Below are 15714 nucleotides of genomic sequence, written 5' to 3' on the forward strand. Positions count from 1 at the left end.
TTTATACCTAGTCTGGCCTTGCATACTGTTACAATTAAAAATATAAAGAAAATATTACGTTTGAATTTGGAATCTGTCATTTTTATATAATTGTTCATTGAGTTTTCTCATTTTGGCGCTAATACAAACTAATAAAAAGAACCGAATAGCTGTGATTGCATTACACAAAGTAGGTATGAAGCCAAATGCAATTTTTAAAACTCTCCATACGCTTGGTATTAGTAAAATATTTGTGTACCGGGCTTTTAAGAGGTACAATGAGACCGAAAGAGGACTACAAGAACAGAGGACTGTTTGTGACAAAAAGGAAAAGATCTGGCCGTCCGAAAGAGGTGGTCAAAGCAGTAAGGGAAAGAATTCGATGAAATCCTGTCCGAAAACAAAAGGTTTTATCTCGGGAGCTGAAGATAGCACCTAGATAATGATGACTTAGGACTTGCAGCCTATAAGAGACGTACTGGTCATTTCATAACTGATAATTTAAAAAAGAATAGGGTGGTAAAATCGAAACAAATACTGAAGCAGTACGGAAAGGTAGGTCACAACAATAGGATTAGATTTTTTTTACAATTGAGCAACATTTTAAGAAACGAAATGACCGTATTTATGCTCAAAGCTCTAAGGAAGCTTCCCAATTAGTCGACAGAGTGCAACTTGGGCACTATCCAACTTCAGTGATGGTGTGGTGGAGTATTAGCTATGTAGGAGTGACTGAGACATACTTTTGTGAAAAATTTATCAAAACGTTGGCACAGGTGTATCAAGATACCATTCTTGAGAAGGTAGTGAAGCCCCTTAACAACACCGGCACCGAGCTTGCTGTAAGAACCATGAATGGTTCTTCCGGTATTGGTTCTTGGTTCGTAAAGCTCTGTCTACGCATTCTTGGTTTGAAACGAACGTTTCGGACTTCATCAGAGCTTAAGACTGGCTCGGCTAGTCCCGATCTTAAACCGCTGGATTACGATTTATGGTCAGTTTTAGAGAGTACGGCTTGCTCTAAACACCATGATAATTTCAAACATCTCTGAAAAACAAAGAAATTTGATTTGACCTCTATTCTAAATTCTAATATCATTCGAAATGACGTTTATTGTCGAAATGAAATGTCAATTTTCCAATCAAATTTGACCAATGTTGCACGTAAGTAAGATATCGAACGATATGATAGTTAGGGCCGACTTTAGTTTGTCTCTGAATTAAAAAAAAACTATTACAGCTGCCGGAAAACTTTTCATTACCGCCATTACCGGAAAAAAATTATGGTGGTCATAGTATGCGGCTCCTGAATACATCATGGTTGCTTATGAAACCAAGAATATACAAAATGTTGACTATATCTCTGACAACAATGTCAATAAAATGATAATTCTGAAGTTTTCCAAATTTATTGAAGTAGGCGTTACTTTGCGGAAATCCATAAATATCCAAATGTTTTGATTTTTCTTTAGTGTGCCAGATTTTGGCATTATTGATAGTATAGTATATACTTGATAGGTTTCCAATTGTCAAGCGACCTTGCAAACTATTGTAAATAAACGCGGGAAACGTTATACGTCCGAATAAACCAATCATAAGCAAAATATCTATTTGTAAACATTTTTCATATTCTTGTGTCGTTCTCAGGTATACTTTATTCCAGTTGTTTAATGCTCTTCATTATTTACAGTCATATAAACGTATATTATTAGCTGTCGCAAAACGTATTAAGTTTTATGTAAGGTACACATATACAGTCGGAAGTTCCTTTACACGTCTGCCTTAGAAATTGTAGTGACGAAAATTCTTAGTGTATGTTTCTTTATTTAATATATTGTTGCTTCATTATTTTGAAGTAACTTTACTTAAGAAAAAACGCGTACACCTTGCTAAAAGGCTGGCAACGCTCCTGTGATTCCTCTGGTGTTGATAGAGAAAGTGGGCGGCGGTGATCACTTATCACCAGGCGACCCGTACGTTCGTTTGTCCTACTTTTCCATAAAATAATAACTACGGACCGTCGAGTAACCATACATAAATCTTTCTTGTATCTATTTTGTTATATTGTTAGAAGGGAAACTAAAATAATAATATAATGTAGATACACCAAATATAAAATTACTTAACCAATAATTAATAACAATAAATAAAATAAAAAGTTCACTGCAGTATATTTAATTACACATTTAGATTTTATATTATGCTAACTATCAGTTAAGAAATAACATACACTCCGAGGACGTTTTAGAAGTATGTTCTATTTATAGATATTAATTCTAATTTTAAAATTGCACTTAAAAATTGTAATAGACTATTCGCTTGAGCGTACCTCAAAATTTTCTAATGGTACGTTTTTACTATTTTCTTACATGCTTACATCATCGTTGGTCATCACCTGCTAACCAAAGAGCCCCAACGTCCGGTTTTCGCACGGATACTGCTAATATTTATCCCACAATATTATTATAAATGTGAATTTTAAATGTAAGTTTGTTTGTTGCGCTTTCACACCTAAAACAGTGAACTGATTTTGATGAAATTTAATACAGAGATAGAATAGAGCTTGGAAAAGGACATAGGCTACTTTTAATTGCGAAAAATAAATGGGTAAGTTGAAATAAGGGATGGAAGTTTGTATGGAGATAAAACCATAAACTTTGTATTTAGGCATTTGTTAAGTAAACATTTGTTCGAGCATATTTGAAACTTTGACCTACATGGAGATGAAATAGAAGTTTAACGTTCGTAGGGAAATACTATTAAAGAGACTGTCCACATTAACAAGGGATACTCCCACTGTATCATAAAAGAGCGCCACTAGCAGCGGAAAGAGCAGTTTGTATGTGTATTATTAATTGCAAAGTATCCTAAAAAAATTAAAATGCTGCCCGAAGTAGCTTTAGCGTAATTTTTTTTAAATAATATCTGTCATCCTTTGTACTAGAAGGCGAGAATAACAATAAAATTCTAAATTTAACAATGATTACTGGCAATGATCATCAACATCGCTGGGAGTTAATACAAATTCATTTTTCACCGTTTTTGAATTTCTTTGCAGATATGTGTAGGTTTCATTATGTTGTTTTCATCGTAAGAGCGTCAAATAAACCTATATACGAGTTCTAACATCTTATCAATAACTTGCTGACCCAGCAAACGTTGTATTGCCATATAAAGTAATTTAAAAAAAATTTTAGGGATGCATCCAATTCTCAGACCTACCAAATATATCGTACTACAATTGTTGTATTCGATTGCCATCTTGCAACCCTATTGCGGATCTGTGCTCGATACAAAAATAGATGTTGATTGTAGAGGGGTGTATGTTGTTGTTGTAGGTTGAATTTTGGGTTGTATGTATATTTTAATGCCACATTATAGAAAAATAAAATCAAATAATTTAACCCTTATCACTTAGGGGTATGAAAAATAAATAGTAGCCGATTCTCAGACCTACTGAATATGCAGATTAAATTTGGTCAAAATCAGTAATACCGTTTCGGAGAAGTAAGGTAACTAACATTGTGACACGAGAATTTTATATATAAGATAATTGTGATAATTTAGTGATTGGTATCAGCCCCTCCCGCCCCGCCCTCGGTACTCTGCCTCCCCATCCAACAAGAAATTTTGCCAATAGATTAACTTCTGTTATCTTTTCCAATATTATAGAGAGAAGCTTACGTAAGGAATTTTACGCGATTCAATTTGGTTTAAGATGAGGATGGGTAACGGGATTGCGAGACCCCTTATCCCGATTACACATCGCGGTAGCAATAATTATTGCGTAAGCCTTTCGATTAAATGGTCTGACTAAATACAATCTCACCCCTGATAAATGAACCGAGCTGCCACGTTATTGTACTGTGTTCTATTATATTTGAACAAGACATCGGGTTTTCATCTATCTATACTAATAAATGGAGAGCCGTTTTATCCTTACGTTATACTGCGAAAACTACTTAACCGATCGAAATAATACTTGTACCTTAAGTTGCACTGTGTGAAGGTTTTACTTGAAGTTTTATAAAAAGGCATGTAAGGCAATTATTTTCTCAAAATTGATTCCTTTATTATTGTTTTTGATAACATTTCTAATATACTAGATACTACTACCGCTTCGGAAACAAATGGCGCTCTGAGAGAGATGAAGCGGCGGAAGAAACTCTCCCAGCATACTATTTTTGCGCTCTTTTTAATGAAATATACAATTTTTTTCTGTCATTGCTATTGCTATAAAATAATCATAATTTAGTCCCAGGCTGTCCGATCAGTATTCTCTGTGTTGTAGTAGGATTTACGACAGAGCCATAAATTTTTAATAAAAAAATTAAATTTGATTATAGATAATGAACAGTGGCTGGGACTTTTTTATAATTTATTGTGATTACTTAACCGGAACATATATATTTTGAGTGAGAAATACCTACATATTCATAATACAAATAATTCAGTCAATGATATTTCATTACATATGACAATTCATAAAAAAAAATTAACAAAAAAACAACCGACTTCAAAAACTCTATTCCAAAACAATAGATATAATATGCACTAAAAAGAATAAAAATAATTGCGTATTTTTATACAATCTAATTAATTAATCTAATTCTAGTAATAATTATTGTTATTTTTGGTATCGGTGTCCTTCCGCCACGACCCGCTCTCGCCTCTCGCCTCTTCACGACTCATGCACATCTCACCTATAACTATGTATATAGTTAGAAACCTATCTTGGCTGACACCGACTCCAAAAATTAATAAATAAAATAAAGAAAGAATTATTAAAATCGGTCCACCCAGTCGAGAGAACCATTGAGAACCTCCTCCTTTTTGAAGTCGGTTAAAAATGAGTGGGCGCCGTGTACTTAATTTATGGCAAAGCTAGGTTTGCAGGGGCAGCACTTGTTCGCTATAAATCAAACATACTCGTTTTCAAAAATTGTTGGATCTTAATATTTTCCACTTTAACCGTGGACTTAAAAATTGCATCCCCACTTAGACCTTGGTGCACAGTCTTAAAAACAGGTATTCCGTCATTAAATCATTAAAAACCATTTACCTTTCCAAATTTGATTCATTGAGAATTATTTTAATGATTTCATTACCGCTGCTTCGTAAACCAATGACGCTCTCAGAGCTAGGAACGACGCAAAACACTTTCCCAATATTCATTTTTGTGATATTTTAATGATATTACAATTACATTATACTAACGACAATCATAATCTATTCCTATGCTGCCTCATGGTTCAGATCATCTGCAGTTGAGTAATTAGATTTACTCCAGACCCTTTGTTTAATCAAACTTTTAAATTTATTCAGAAGCAACGTTTGAACCATAGATTTAAGATAAACTAGCGTACACTACTACCACGATGGTATATCGTTAGTCTATGGTTTGAACACAGGCCGGTATACTTTGTGTATCGTCTACCGCAAATTTTATTTCTAGAACACCACACACGGGTTATTATCATGACCCGTTTTATCAATGCCCAATGGCAATGTTTTAATAAACATGTCCCTATTATAGCAACCGTAGTCCCGAGATTTTCCAACCATCAGCTGGTCTAAGAGGAAATAATTACGCACTTTACTGGGCCTAATTTTAAATCGATACGAGAAACCTCATGCTCGCTCATCAAAAATTGGCAAACACTTTTTCAAAGCACCAATCCAGTTATGCATAATATTCTGTCCGATAACCATCATAAACATAAAGGAGCTTTAGAAAATCAATGACAATGTTTTTAACTCATAATCGAATAAAAATTCGGTTCGTTTAATTAATCCAACCTTGTTTAGTGCATTTGTATTCTACAAGCGGGCGCTCAGACACAGAGCTTTAGTTCTGTGTTAAAATTTAATTACAAATACTTTGGCAACAAGGTTTTGTTGTATTTTTAAAACAAACATTTTATTATGCAATCAAAAGTACTTATGTTATGGTTTAGTGATGTACAAAAGTTGGATTTGGATGGTTGAATTACCGAGGTTCGACCTTATTTAGGTTCAATCGACAATCAAATTAAGATGTACTGAAAATAATCTCTCATCTATATTATTATATAAACATTTACCCCCTTATTCATAATAGTCTGCTAACTTAAAGCATTGCTTATTCTCACTCTGTTTTCTTCTATTGACCTAAGTCAGAATGAGAAAAAACACTCCTTCATTATGAATAAGGGGGTTACTAAGTACAATATATCAGGGGCTTGATTCGGCATCTCGTAAGCATCTTTGTATGGGGCATGACAATCAATGACTTTCCAGACATTCGCTTCTTATTTCATCTCGCTGGACTTTTAATTTCCTCCGAGTCCATGCAACAGAATGTATGAAGAAATAGTGAGCTGTGTACTTGTATGATAGTACTTCCAATAAATCATGAAAAATGAAATCAATATCATTCTACATATATTTGATTTGAGCATAAGTTTCAAAATTCTAACCGTAGTTACAGACTTAGTAAATAATGCAACGTACGATATAAATATAAAAAGCAATTGAAGCCGTCAAAAATAGTTTCATATGAAATTGTATCAAACGATTCAGTAGTATGATTCACATTGGAACTGAATGTTGTAATCTAGGTAACTCGTGTTGCTGAATAGCACTCAGGTAGGGCGGATGGAGCCGCGCTGTGGCTTGTTTGCATACAAGCGAATTCCATTAGATACCAACTTGCGTACAACAGCCTCCACGCTTCATTCATATCCCATTAGCTGATCGATTCGCAGCCTCTATCATCATTCACTTATGCATACATTTGAGCTTCGCTTGCAATTTCACTTGTGCCGGATTTTGGAGCGACATCGCGGTGTCAGATCGTGCCGAGTCAACAACAATCGTTGTGGCCACTACAGTGTTGCTTTACGTTGCAAATGTCCGGATTACAGGTTGGAGTTGTGCTGCATTATTTGTTTGTGAAACCAAGTAACCATGTATTAAAGCGGTATCATAGTGATTGTTCCTCGTGCATTGTTTCAATACTTGTACAAGTTTTGTCATCGTTCTGCAGAGCTAACTAAAACATGTGCACGTCTTACAACAAAGTCTTTACCAGCTTTTGCGATAGTAGATGCATAATATACATACAAATTAAATTTGTAACCAAAATTTACGGTTACGCACCAGCGCTCTACCTACTGCCAACTGTTCGCATGCCGCAAATATGTAAATCTTAGTATGTTTGTTCAACTCTCGGTTGTGGCTCTATCTACAGGATCTACTTTACATTAGATAACCTGCTCAACCCCAATGTCGCTTTTCATTACTCATTTTTTTATATTAAAGTGATATCGTCACTTCTAGGATTAATTATACAAAAAAGGACAAATTGTTAATGTATAGATATAAAGAAGTGTCTCTCATGTTATAAGTTGTAACACAGGCTAGTTTTAATTTAGCAAATGAATTTGGGATCCCTGCAAAAAATGTACACCCCTAATTTTTGACTCGTTTTGAATAAGCAGTAATTATGATATTATGCTGCATACAGTTTTTTAGTTGTGTTTGAGGTTGAAGGTTTGTAATTTTAATATATTGTGTGTGGAAATCCAGTTGATTATTTATAAAAAAATGCCCTCCTTGCTTTGCTGAAATTTTATAACACATCATCCTCAAGAGTGACTGAGCCATACTTTTGTGAATAAGGTACCAAAACATCCGCACAAGTGTATCAAGATATTACCGCATTTATCACGGGGAGTGTTCCGAAGAGCTGTTCAACCTGATTCCTGCCGCCAAATTCCACCTTCCCACGACACGCCACAAATTAGGATATCATCCCCACCATCTGGATGTGTGGCGGTCCTCCACAGTGCGGTTTTCAAGGAGCTTTCTTCCACGTACTACAAAGCTGTGGATTGAGCTTTCTTGTGCGGTGTTTCCGGGATACGACATGGGTACATACAAAAAAAGCGCGTATACCTTCCTTAAAGGCCGGCAACGCTCTTGTGATTCCTCTGGTGTTGCAAGAGAATGTGGGCGGCGGTGATCACTTAACACCAGGTGACCCGTACGCTCGTTTGTCCTCCTATTCCATAAAAAAAAAAAGATACCATTCTTGAGAAAGTAGTGAAGCCCCTTAACAACACCATGTTCAAAAACCAAGAATGGTCCTTCCACACCTACACAGTCACAGGTTGGACTGGCCGTCGTGTAGAAACAATTTTTAACCGCTGGATTATGATTTATGGTCAGTTTTAGAGAGTACGGCTTGCTATAAACGCCATGATAATTTGCAGTCCCTAAAACAATCCTTTCGTTTGGTAATGAAGAATTTTCCCATGGAAAGAGTGCGTGGTTCTATTGATAAATGGCCTCAACGTTTAAAGGAGTGTATTGAAGCCAACTTCGAATAAGCTTTTTATATTTTAAATTGTTATATATTTATGTATTAAACTAACACATTGTAAAAGTAATAAATTTTATTTGTAATAGATTTGTTTTTTTGTTTGTATTTCCGTATATAAGAGATTTTCAGCAATATATTGACTCATCACAATATCTCTGAAACCATAAGGCGTAGAGACTTGAAATTTGGTAGAAATATTTCTTTCGTGGAGGTCAGCTAAGAACCGAAATTAATTAGAGTTTTTTTACTATAAACAGATCAACGTCTGTCAGGTCAGCTAGTACATAATAATAGAACAAGAATTGGAGGCGCATGATACTAACATAAATGATTCTTAATATCGTGGTGGAGGTTTGCGTTGAAGTAATCATAATAGCACAACGCGAAAATTAATTTAATAGAGCACTGAAATGTATTCAAGCTTTCAGAGATGTGTTGAAGTGTGCAGTGCGGCGGCTAAACAATAATTAAATTTTCCCTTGGCGGGTTGGAGCGGCGCGCACTGTGTCGCACCATCAACCTGCTCTCCCGAAGGCTCGCCCGCGCTGCCTCAAATATTTAATTCCAACCAGCCATTGTACCGTAATGCACCGGAAATGAATTCTCGGGACATTTCACTTGTGTACAAGAATATCTCGACCTTACTTTATGATTTAGGTTCATGAATATTCAGCGGTGTGGGTCTGTGTGTGTTCGTTACGTAACGAGACTGCGACTGTTTGGAATGTTATTTTTTAATGTTAGTTTTTTGTGGGAGTTACCACATGAATTACCGGGGGAATGTTACCAGTGGGAGGCTCCTTTGCACAGTTCCTATTTCTGCTGTGAAGCAGTAATGTGTAAGCTTTACTGTGTTTCGGTCTTAAGGGTGCCGTAGCTAGTGAAATTACTGGGCAAATGAGAATTAACATCTTATGTCTCAAAGTGACGAGCGGAATTATAGTGCCGCTTGGAATTTTTGGGTATTTCAAGAATCCTGAGCGGCACTGAATCCTTATGGGCAGGGCGTATCAATTACCATCAGCTGAACGTCCTGCTCGTCTCTTCCCTAATATTCATAAAAAAAATGCCACTCAATACTTAGTGACCGCCGATATAGCGGAGATCACACGAGAGTTATCCTTTGAGTAAGATGTGTGAACGCTTTTAAGCCGACTTAACAAAAGCAATATGTTATGATGTTGTGCATGTATCTCAAGGTATTTTAGGACTTATAGCTAATGTTATGAAATGCATTACTATTATTCAAATATATAAAGAAGGTAACTAAAATTAGGCTTAGATCTTTAGAGCGTACTCAGACTTTACTTACGTAAAACTTAGCTGAGTGTAAGCTTAGCATAATCTTTGGATTCTTTTTTATATTCATTTGACACCTGACATTATGCTGAGCTTAATATAAGACAACCCAATATAAAAGTCAAGTTTGCATTTAATCACAGTCATCTTAGTTTTACGTGAGTAAAGTCTGAGCAAAATCTGAGTAGAATGTATAGATCTCGGCCTTAAAGTAAGTGGTATTTGCTACCTGAGATATAATATATTTCACATTAACGTCATACATAATTTGATACATTGCTCTAAGAGTTAACATTTTAATGCTTACAACAGCTCTTACCTTTTTTTTGTTGACTTCAAGAAGCAACGTAATAACTTCTCACACAGGACTGGACAACATGATATCAAGCCCATTGCTGCACAGGACATACAAATCATGGTGTCTTGTGAAAAATATTACGTTATATCGAGTAAAACATTTAACAACGTAATTGGAACTAGAGGAATCAGTAAGGCATCCCACAGTCATAGTGTGGTCATAGTCATCATGTAACGGCCGTTCCCAATATTCAGTCTATCTATTACTTGAGATAAAATTCGTTACTATCGTTGACTTTTCTGTCCCAATAAACTTATCGACGGTAACTCACCGACGGTTACACGCCGTCTGTCATTGGGACGACGTACAGCTTACCAGCGCAGGAATTTTGTATAGAAATTGCAATTCACGCGTCCCAATATAAGGCGATAAGAATGACTTATCACGTATATTGGGACAGCTTCAGATTATTGACAGCTAATTACTGACAGTAGAAGGTAGTAATTTATCTCTATGTGTAGATAGTGTATGAAATGTTCTTTAAGCCCGCTGAGCTTTTTTAAATGTGCAGTAAGTTATACACAATATTATAAATCATATGACATACTGTAAATATTGATATTAACATCGTCTTGATGAATTTTCCACTACTGTCGTGTCGCTGTTGTCTTAAGTAGATTCAAATTCAAATATTTTTATTCAAATTAGGATACGATATCACTTATAGAAAGTCAAAAACTACCACCCATTCGAAAAAGTATGCCTCAGACCTTACAGGAACCGGCGCAAGAAACTCAGCGGGCTTCTTTTTTTTTCATAAATATATGATTACAATGTAATATCGTATGATACAATTATTTTTTAATAGCCTGAGGGTTGTCGCTACATTCTGTCTGTGTGTGTGTGTCATTAAGAAAGCCTTTTATGTTATAGTAATCTTTTTCCACTGATACTACATACATACATTGATAAATACTCAAAAATTCAGAGTGGCACTACAAACTGCGCTCGTCACCTTGCGACATAAGATGTTAAGTCTCATTTGCCCAGTAATTTCGCGCCATTCACACCGAAACTCAATAATGCTTACACATTACTGCTTCACGGCAGAAATAGGCACCGTTGTGGTACCCATAATCTAGCCGGCATCCTGTGCAAAGGAGCCTCCCACTGCTAAGTAATAAAAAATACGACGCAAATGTAATCTAAGTAGAGTGTTAATTCATGATGTTTCATCCGATGTATTTAATAGCTTTATTTCCATCTCGGTGCCGACATCGGAGCAATATTAAAAAGGGCGCTATATATCGCCTCCCGTGACTCCGCCCTGTCTTTCGCCTCGTGAATTAGGTTAATGGCCTGCCAGGTGATTTCCTTCTGAGTCGTATTTCGAGTAAGGCGCCACGGCCTCGGCACGCCAATGTCACTGAAACAACTCCCAAATATTCAGCTTTAACACGCGTTTCAATAATCATACGGTTTGTCATTCACGCGACTACGCTATTTCATAAACATGCACATACAAATGAAATAAATTATTTATTATACGTCTTGATAGAGACTCTTGCTTCTAGACAACCGATGAAAACAGGCCAGGATTATTAGTTTAGTCTGCGTGACAAGCTACTACACTCGCGATTTGTATGTCACTTTGTGTTAGTCTGCGTGCATTGCTCAAAATAGAGTATAACCTTCAATATAATTTTTTTCGACGTTTCTACAGCTGTCATAGTCTATCTAGACATATAACGGCCGTTCCCAATATACTATCTACAGAAAGAGATAAATTACACCTTCTAGTGTCAGTAATTAGCTGTCAATAATCTGAAGCTGTCCCAATATACCCGATAAGTCAATCTTATCGCCTTATATTGGGAAGCGTGAATTACAATTGACATACAAACTTCTATCGCTGGTAAGCAGACAGCGTGTACGGATAAAGTTAGTTAGCTTTGATAAGTTTATTGGGACAGAAAAGTCAACGATAGTTACGATTTTTATCTCAAGTAAGAGATAGACTGAATATTGGGAACGGCCGTAAATTATTTGAGAAATAAAGCTTTCATAGTCCTATGTTATACATCGGTACAGCGTTGGATAATTTAACTTCTATCAAAATATTTCATTGTTTCATAGTTGGTCGGAACAGTCTCGGGGGTCTTTGATTTATGGCATAAAGTCTCACCGCGAAGCGCCGCTCTTCGCCGACGCCTTCGGCGTTTTTGCAACCCTCCCTTTCACAACTACCGTCATAAAATCTCTATCTCTATATAATATCGGTATTGTCTGTTGGGAATTAAAAGACAATATTTTAAGAGACTTCCATTAGTATTGACAGTTTGTTTTTATCTAGAACTTTTCTATGAATGAATGGTATCCGAGTAAACAATTTACTTATTTAATATTTTAAAAGAATGCTAAGATTAAATATTAACAAAAACGTTAATGGAAACCACTTAGGTATTGTAAATGCTAACATTTCAGCTCTTCTATATCTAAAATTTTAAAATCGAAAATATTATTTCATCTTACACAGTGTTGTACCTGAACAATAGAACCAATTATTTAACTACGTTGTTGGTATAGAGTTAATGTTTTAAACAAATGAATTAATTAATTAATGAAAACTTTATTGATCAAAATATAATTTATATAATGTTGATTTTCCTAATTCAATAGTACTTTTCAGAAAATTTATTGAATTAGCCGTTATTTTGCGGAAATCCATAATTATTCAAATGTTGTGAGCCGTCTTGAGTGTAAATTCCGCTAAAATTCGTCTTCAATTAATTCGACACGTGTTTTACCCCTACACGAGGCATCCTCAGGAGATGTTGCCTCGCCAACCTCTGGCACGAGACTCGTCAAACGAGCCTCGTTCAAGAAGGCTCACATCATTTGAAAACTTTGAAGCTGAGTCAGCATAACGCTGCATTGGCATGATAACACAGCTCTGAATTTCAGCAGACCCCTGGTGACCCATGAAGCAACTACTGTTTTGTGAAAAAAAAATTATGCTCGTATCAATAATTTTATATTTAAATCAATTGATAATAATTTCACTTTTGGTCAAATATTTGTATAAAAGTATGTTGTTTTCTTTAATTTTCAATATAATTGAGAACATAACATATATATATATATATATATATTATATATAAGTACATATATATTATTCTAATATTTGACAACGACCTTGGGTTATATGCCCAATGGTTAGTCACCCTGCCTATTGAGCTAGAGGTCCCGGGTTCGAATCCCTGTACGTGCAAACATTTATATTATGATTAATATTGATGTTTGTTTCCGAGTCAAGGATGTTTCTGAGTACTTATGTATGTCTACATAGTACCGGCTATGCCTAGTTTGGGACAAGATAATTTGTGACAATATTATTATTATACTGTTGAAATAATAGTGAACAAGGGCCGATTCGTTTAGATAACAATTAGTTGATTACACTAATGCATAACTAAAATATAATGAATATACAATAAATACAAGATACAGACCAATTAGAGACGGCTTCATAAACTAACGACCAGTAAAATTGTCAAAATATCATTGTCTGACAATATCACTATAGTGTACCCGTGACATTACAATGTCACTAAAACTAGGCCGTTTATTTGTAAGAAATGAAGTTGATTGACAATCTACCATTTAATAATAATATCACTGGTGAAATTGTAATATCACGGCTTTGACAATATACCTGCCACATATATAACTTATAACGATAGAACCCCTTTATTAAGGAATTTCTGTATTACCGTTTTGAGCGATTTAAATTAATTTCATGGAATTATGTAATCAATCCGAGAACCGTAGGACAACCAAAGTTACCGGCATATTCCAAATGATTGCGAAACTGAAGTGGCAGTGGGCAGGGCACATAGTTCGACGGACAGTTGGCCGTTGGGGCAGTAAAGGCCTCGAATGGCGACCACGTACCGGAAGACGCAATGTTGGTAGGCCCCCCACAAGATGGACCGACGATCTGGTCAAGATCGCCCGAATACGTTGGATGAGGGCAGCACAGGACCGATCATCGTAGAAATCTTTAGGCCTTTGTCCAGCAGTGGACGTCTTCCGGCTGATGATGATGATGATGTAATCAATATTAATTGATTTTGTTTGATATCATTATTATTAGTACAATATTAATATTAAAAATATTAATCAGTAGAGGTTTTCATTCCTCAAGTTTAAACTTTTGGAGCTTCTGTTAACTTCTTATCTTCAAACAAATTGTTAAAAATAAAAGTATGCCATAGTTTTAATAGAATGTTAATAAGCTTAAGAAGTATCATTAAAACCAAAAATTTCTTAGCGTTCTTTAATTTATATTTCGGAATTTATTTGATTTTGTTTAAAGTCCCATTTTAAGAATATAATACAATTTCCTCCGAATTGAAAATTATGAAACACAATAATTATTTGGTGAGAACATTAATATTTTGTTGACAGGCTGTATATTTTTGATTACTTTAGCTCCATAATAAGAAATTAACTCTTACTTATATTTCAATAGAAAAGTAATTATTATCAGTAACAAATATTTAAAAAGTCAATCTTGCTCTTTTTGATTTAAACAACTACATCAATCAATTTTAATTTTGTTTAATGTATATTTTTTTAATAAGCTATTTTTTTTTTAAATATACATCGTTATGCTTTGAGAGTGATGTTTTATTGTTATTAAATTATATTGTACATCACCATCATCATCAGCCGAAAGACGTCCCCCAAAGATACATAAACTTGATAGAAAAAAATTGCTATCCCAATACTTTACCAAATATTAATGGAGATAATTAACTGAAACATTCTCGTAGCAACAGATCCTTGATCGACGGAAGGACACGGCCTAATTGTAATTTCTCAGTATCCGCCTTAACTTGGAGTCCTGAAGCATTACTTGAATAATGTTTTATATTGTATATAAGAACATGAGTGTTCTTACATTTAATAACAATTTATTATAAGCCATTATATGAATAAGTATTCGACTGTTCAACTTAATTTACAATATTTAATGGAAATCTTTTATATATTTTAACATAACATGTTTAAAGTTACAAAACTTAAATATTATTATTTTCTATTAATATTATATTTATTATCGACTTAAAAATGAGGCTGTGAGTTGCTTGGCTACTTTTCTTACAATTTTTGTAAATATTAAGTATCTACGTGAAACTCTACGATTTGATTTAAATATATTAAATCTTTGAAATACTCTCCGGTGTTGATTGGAGGGTAATTTTAATGTGTTTTTAGTTTATTACATGTAGAGTATACAACAATTAGTTATATATGTTCAAATATAACGTAAAATGTATAAAAATTGAAAGATTTATTTAGGAAGTTCTTACATCTCTGTTAATTTCATAACGAAGAGTACATACATCGTAATCTTACCCTTTGCCCCATTATCATATAGAATGCCTTGCAAAATAGTACAGTATGTAGTATTATTATTGATATGACAATGTTTCTTCTTATAATCTTCCATTGGCGAAATAGAAAGTGAAGCAGATGTCAACTACAGCTGGTTGAAGGGGACCAAATGATATAAAAGAACAATTTGACCCGAGGTCAACCAGCTAAAGCGAACATCGCCAACACTTTCACAACGGCGGCCTCCGGGTGTCGACTCGAAGTTCTTCTCAGACTTGGCTCAGTTATAATTCTCATCTTGTGAATGGTCGTGGTGCCGTTGTCCTCCTTTTATTTTAAATATACAAAGATTCGACGCGAAGACGAAATC

The sequence above is a fragment of the Leptidea sinapis genome, chromosome 17 (genome assembly GCF_905404315.1).
Source record: "Leptidea sinapis chromosome 17, ilLepSina1.1, whole genome shotgun sequence".
Lineage (NCBI taxonomy): Eukaryota > Metazoa > Arthropoda > Insecta > Lepidoptera > Pieridae > Leptidea > Leptidea sinapis.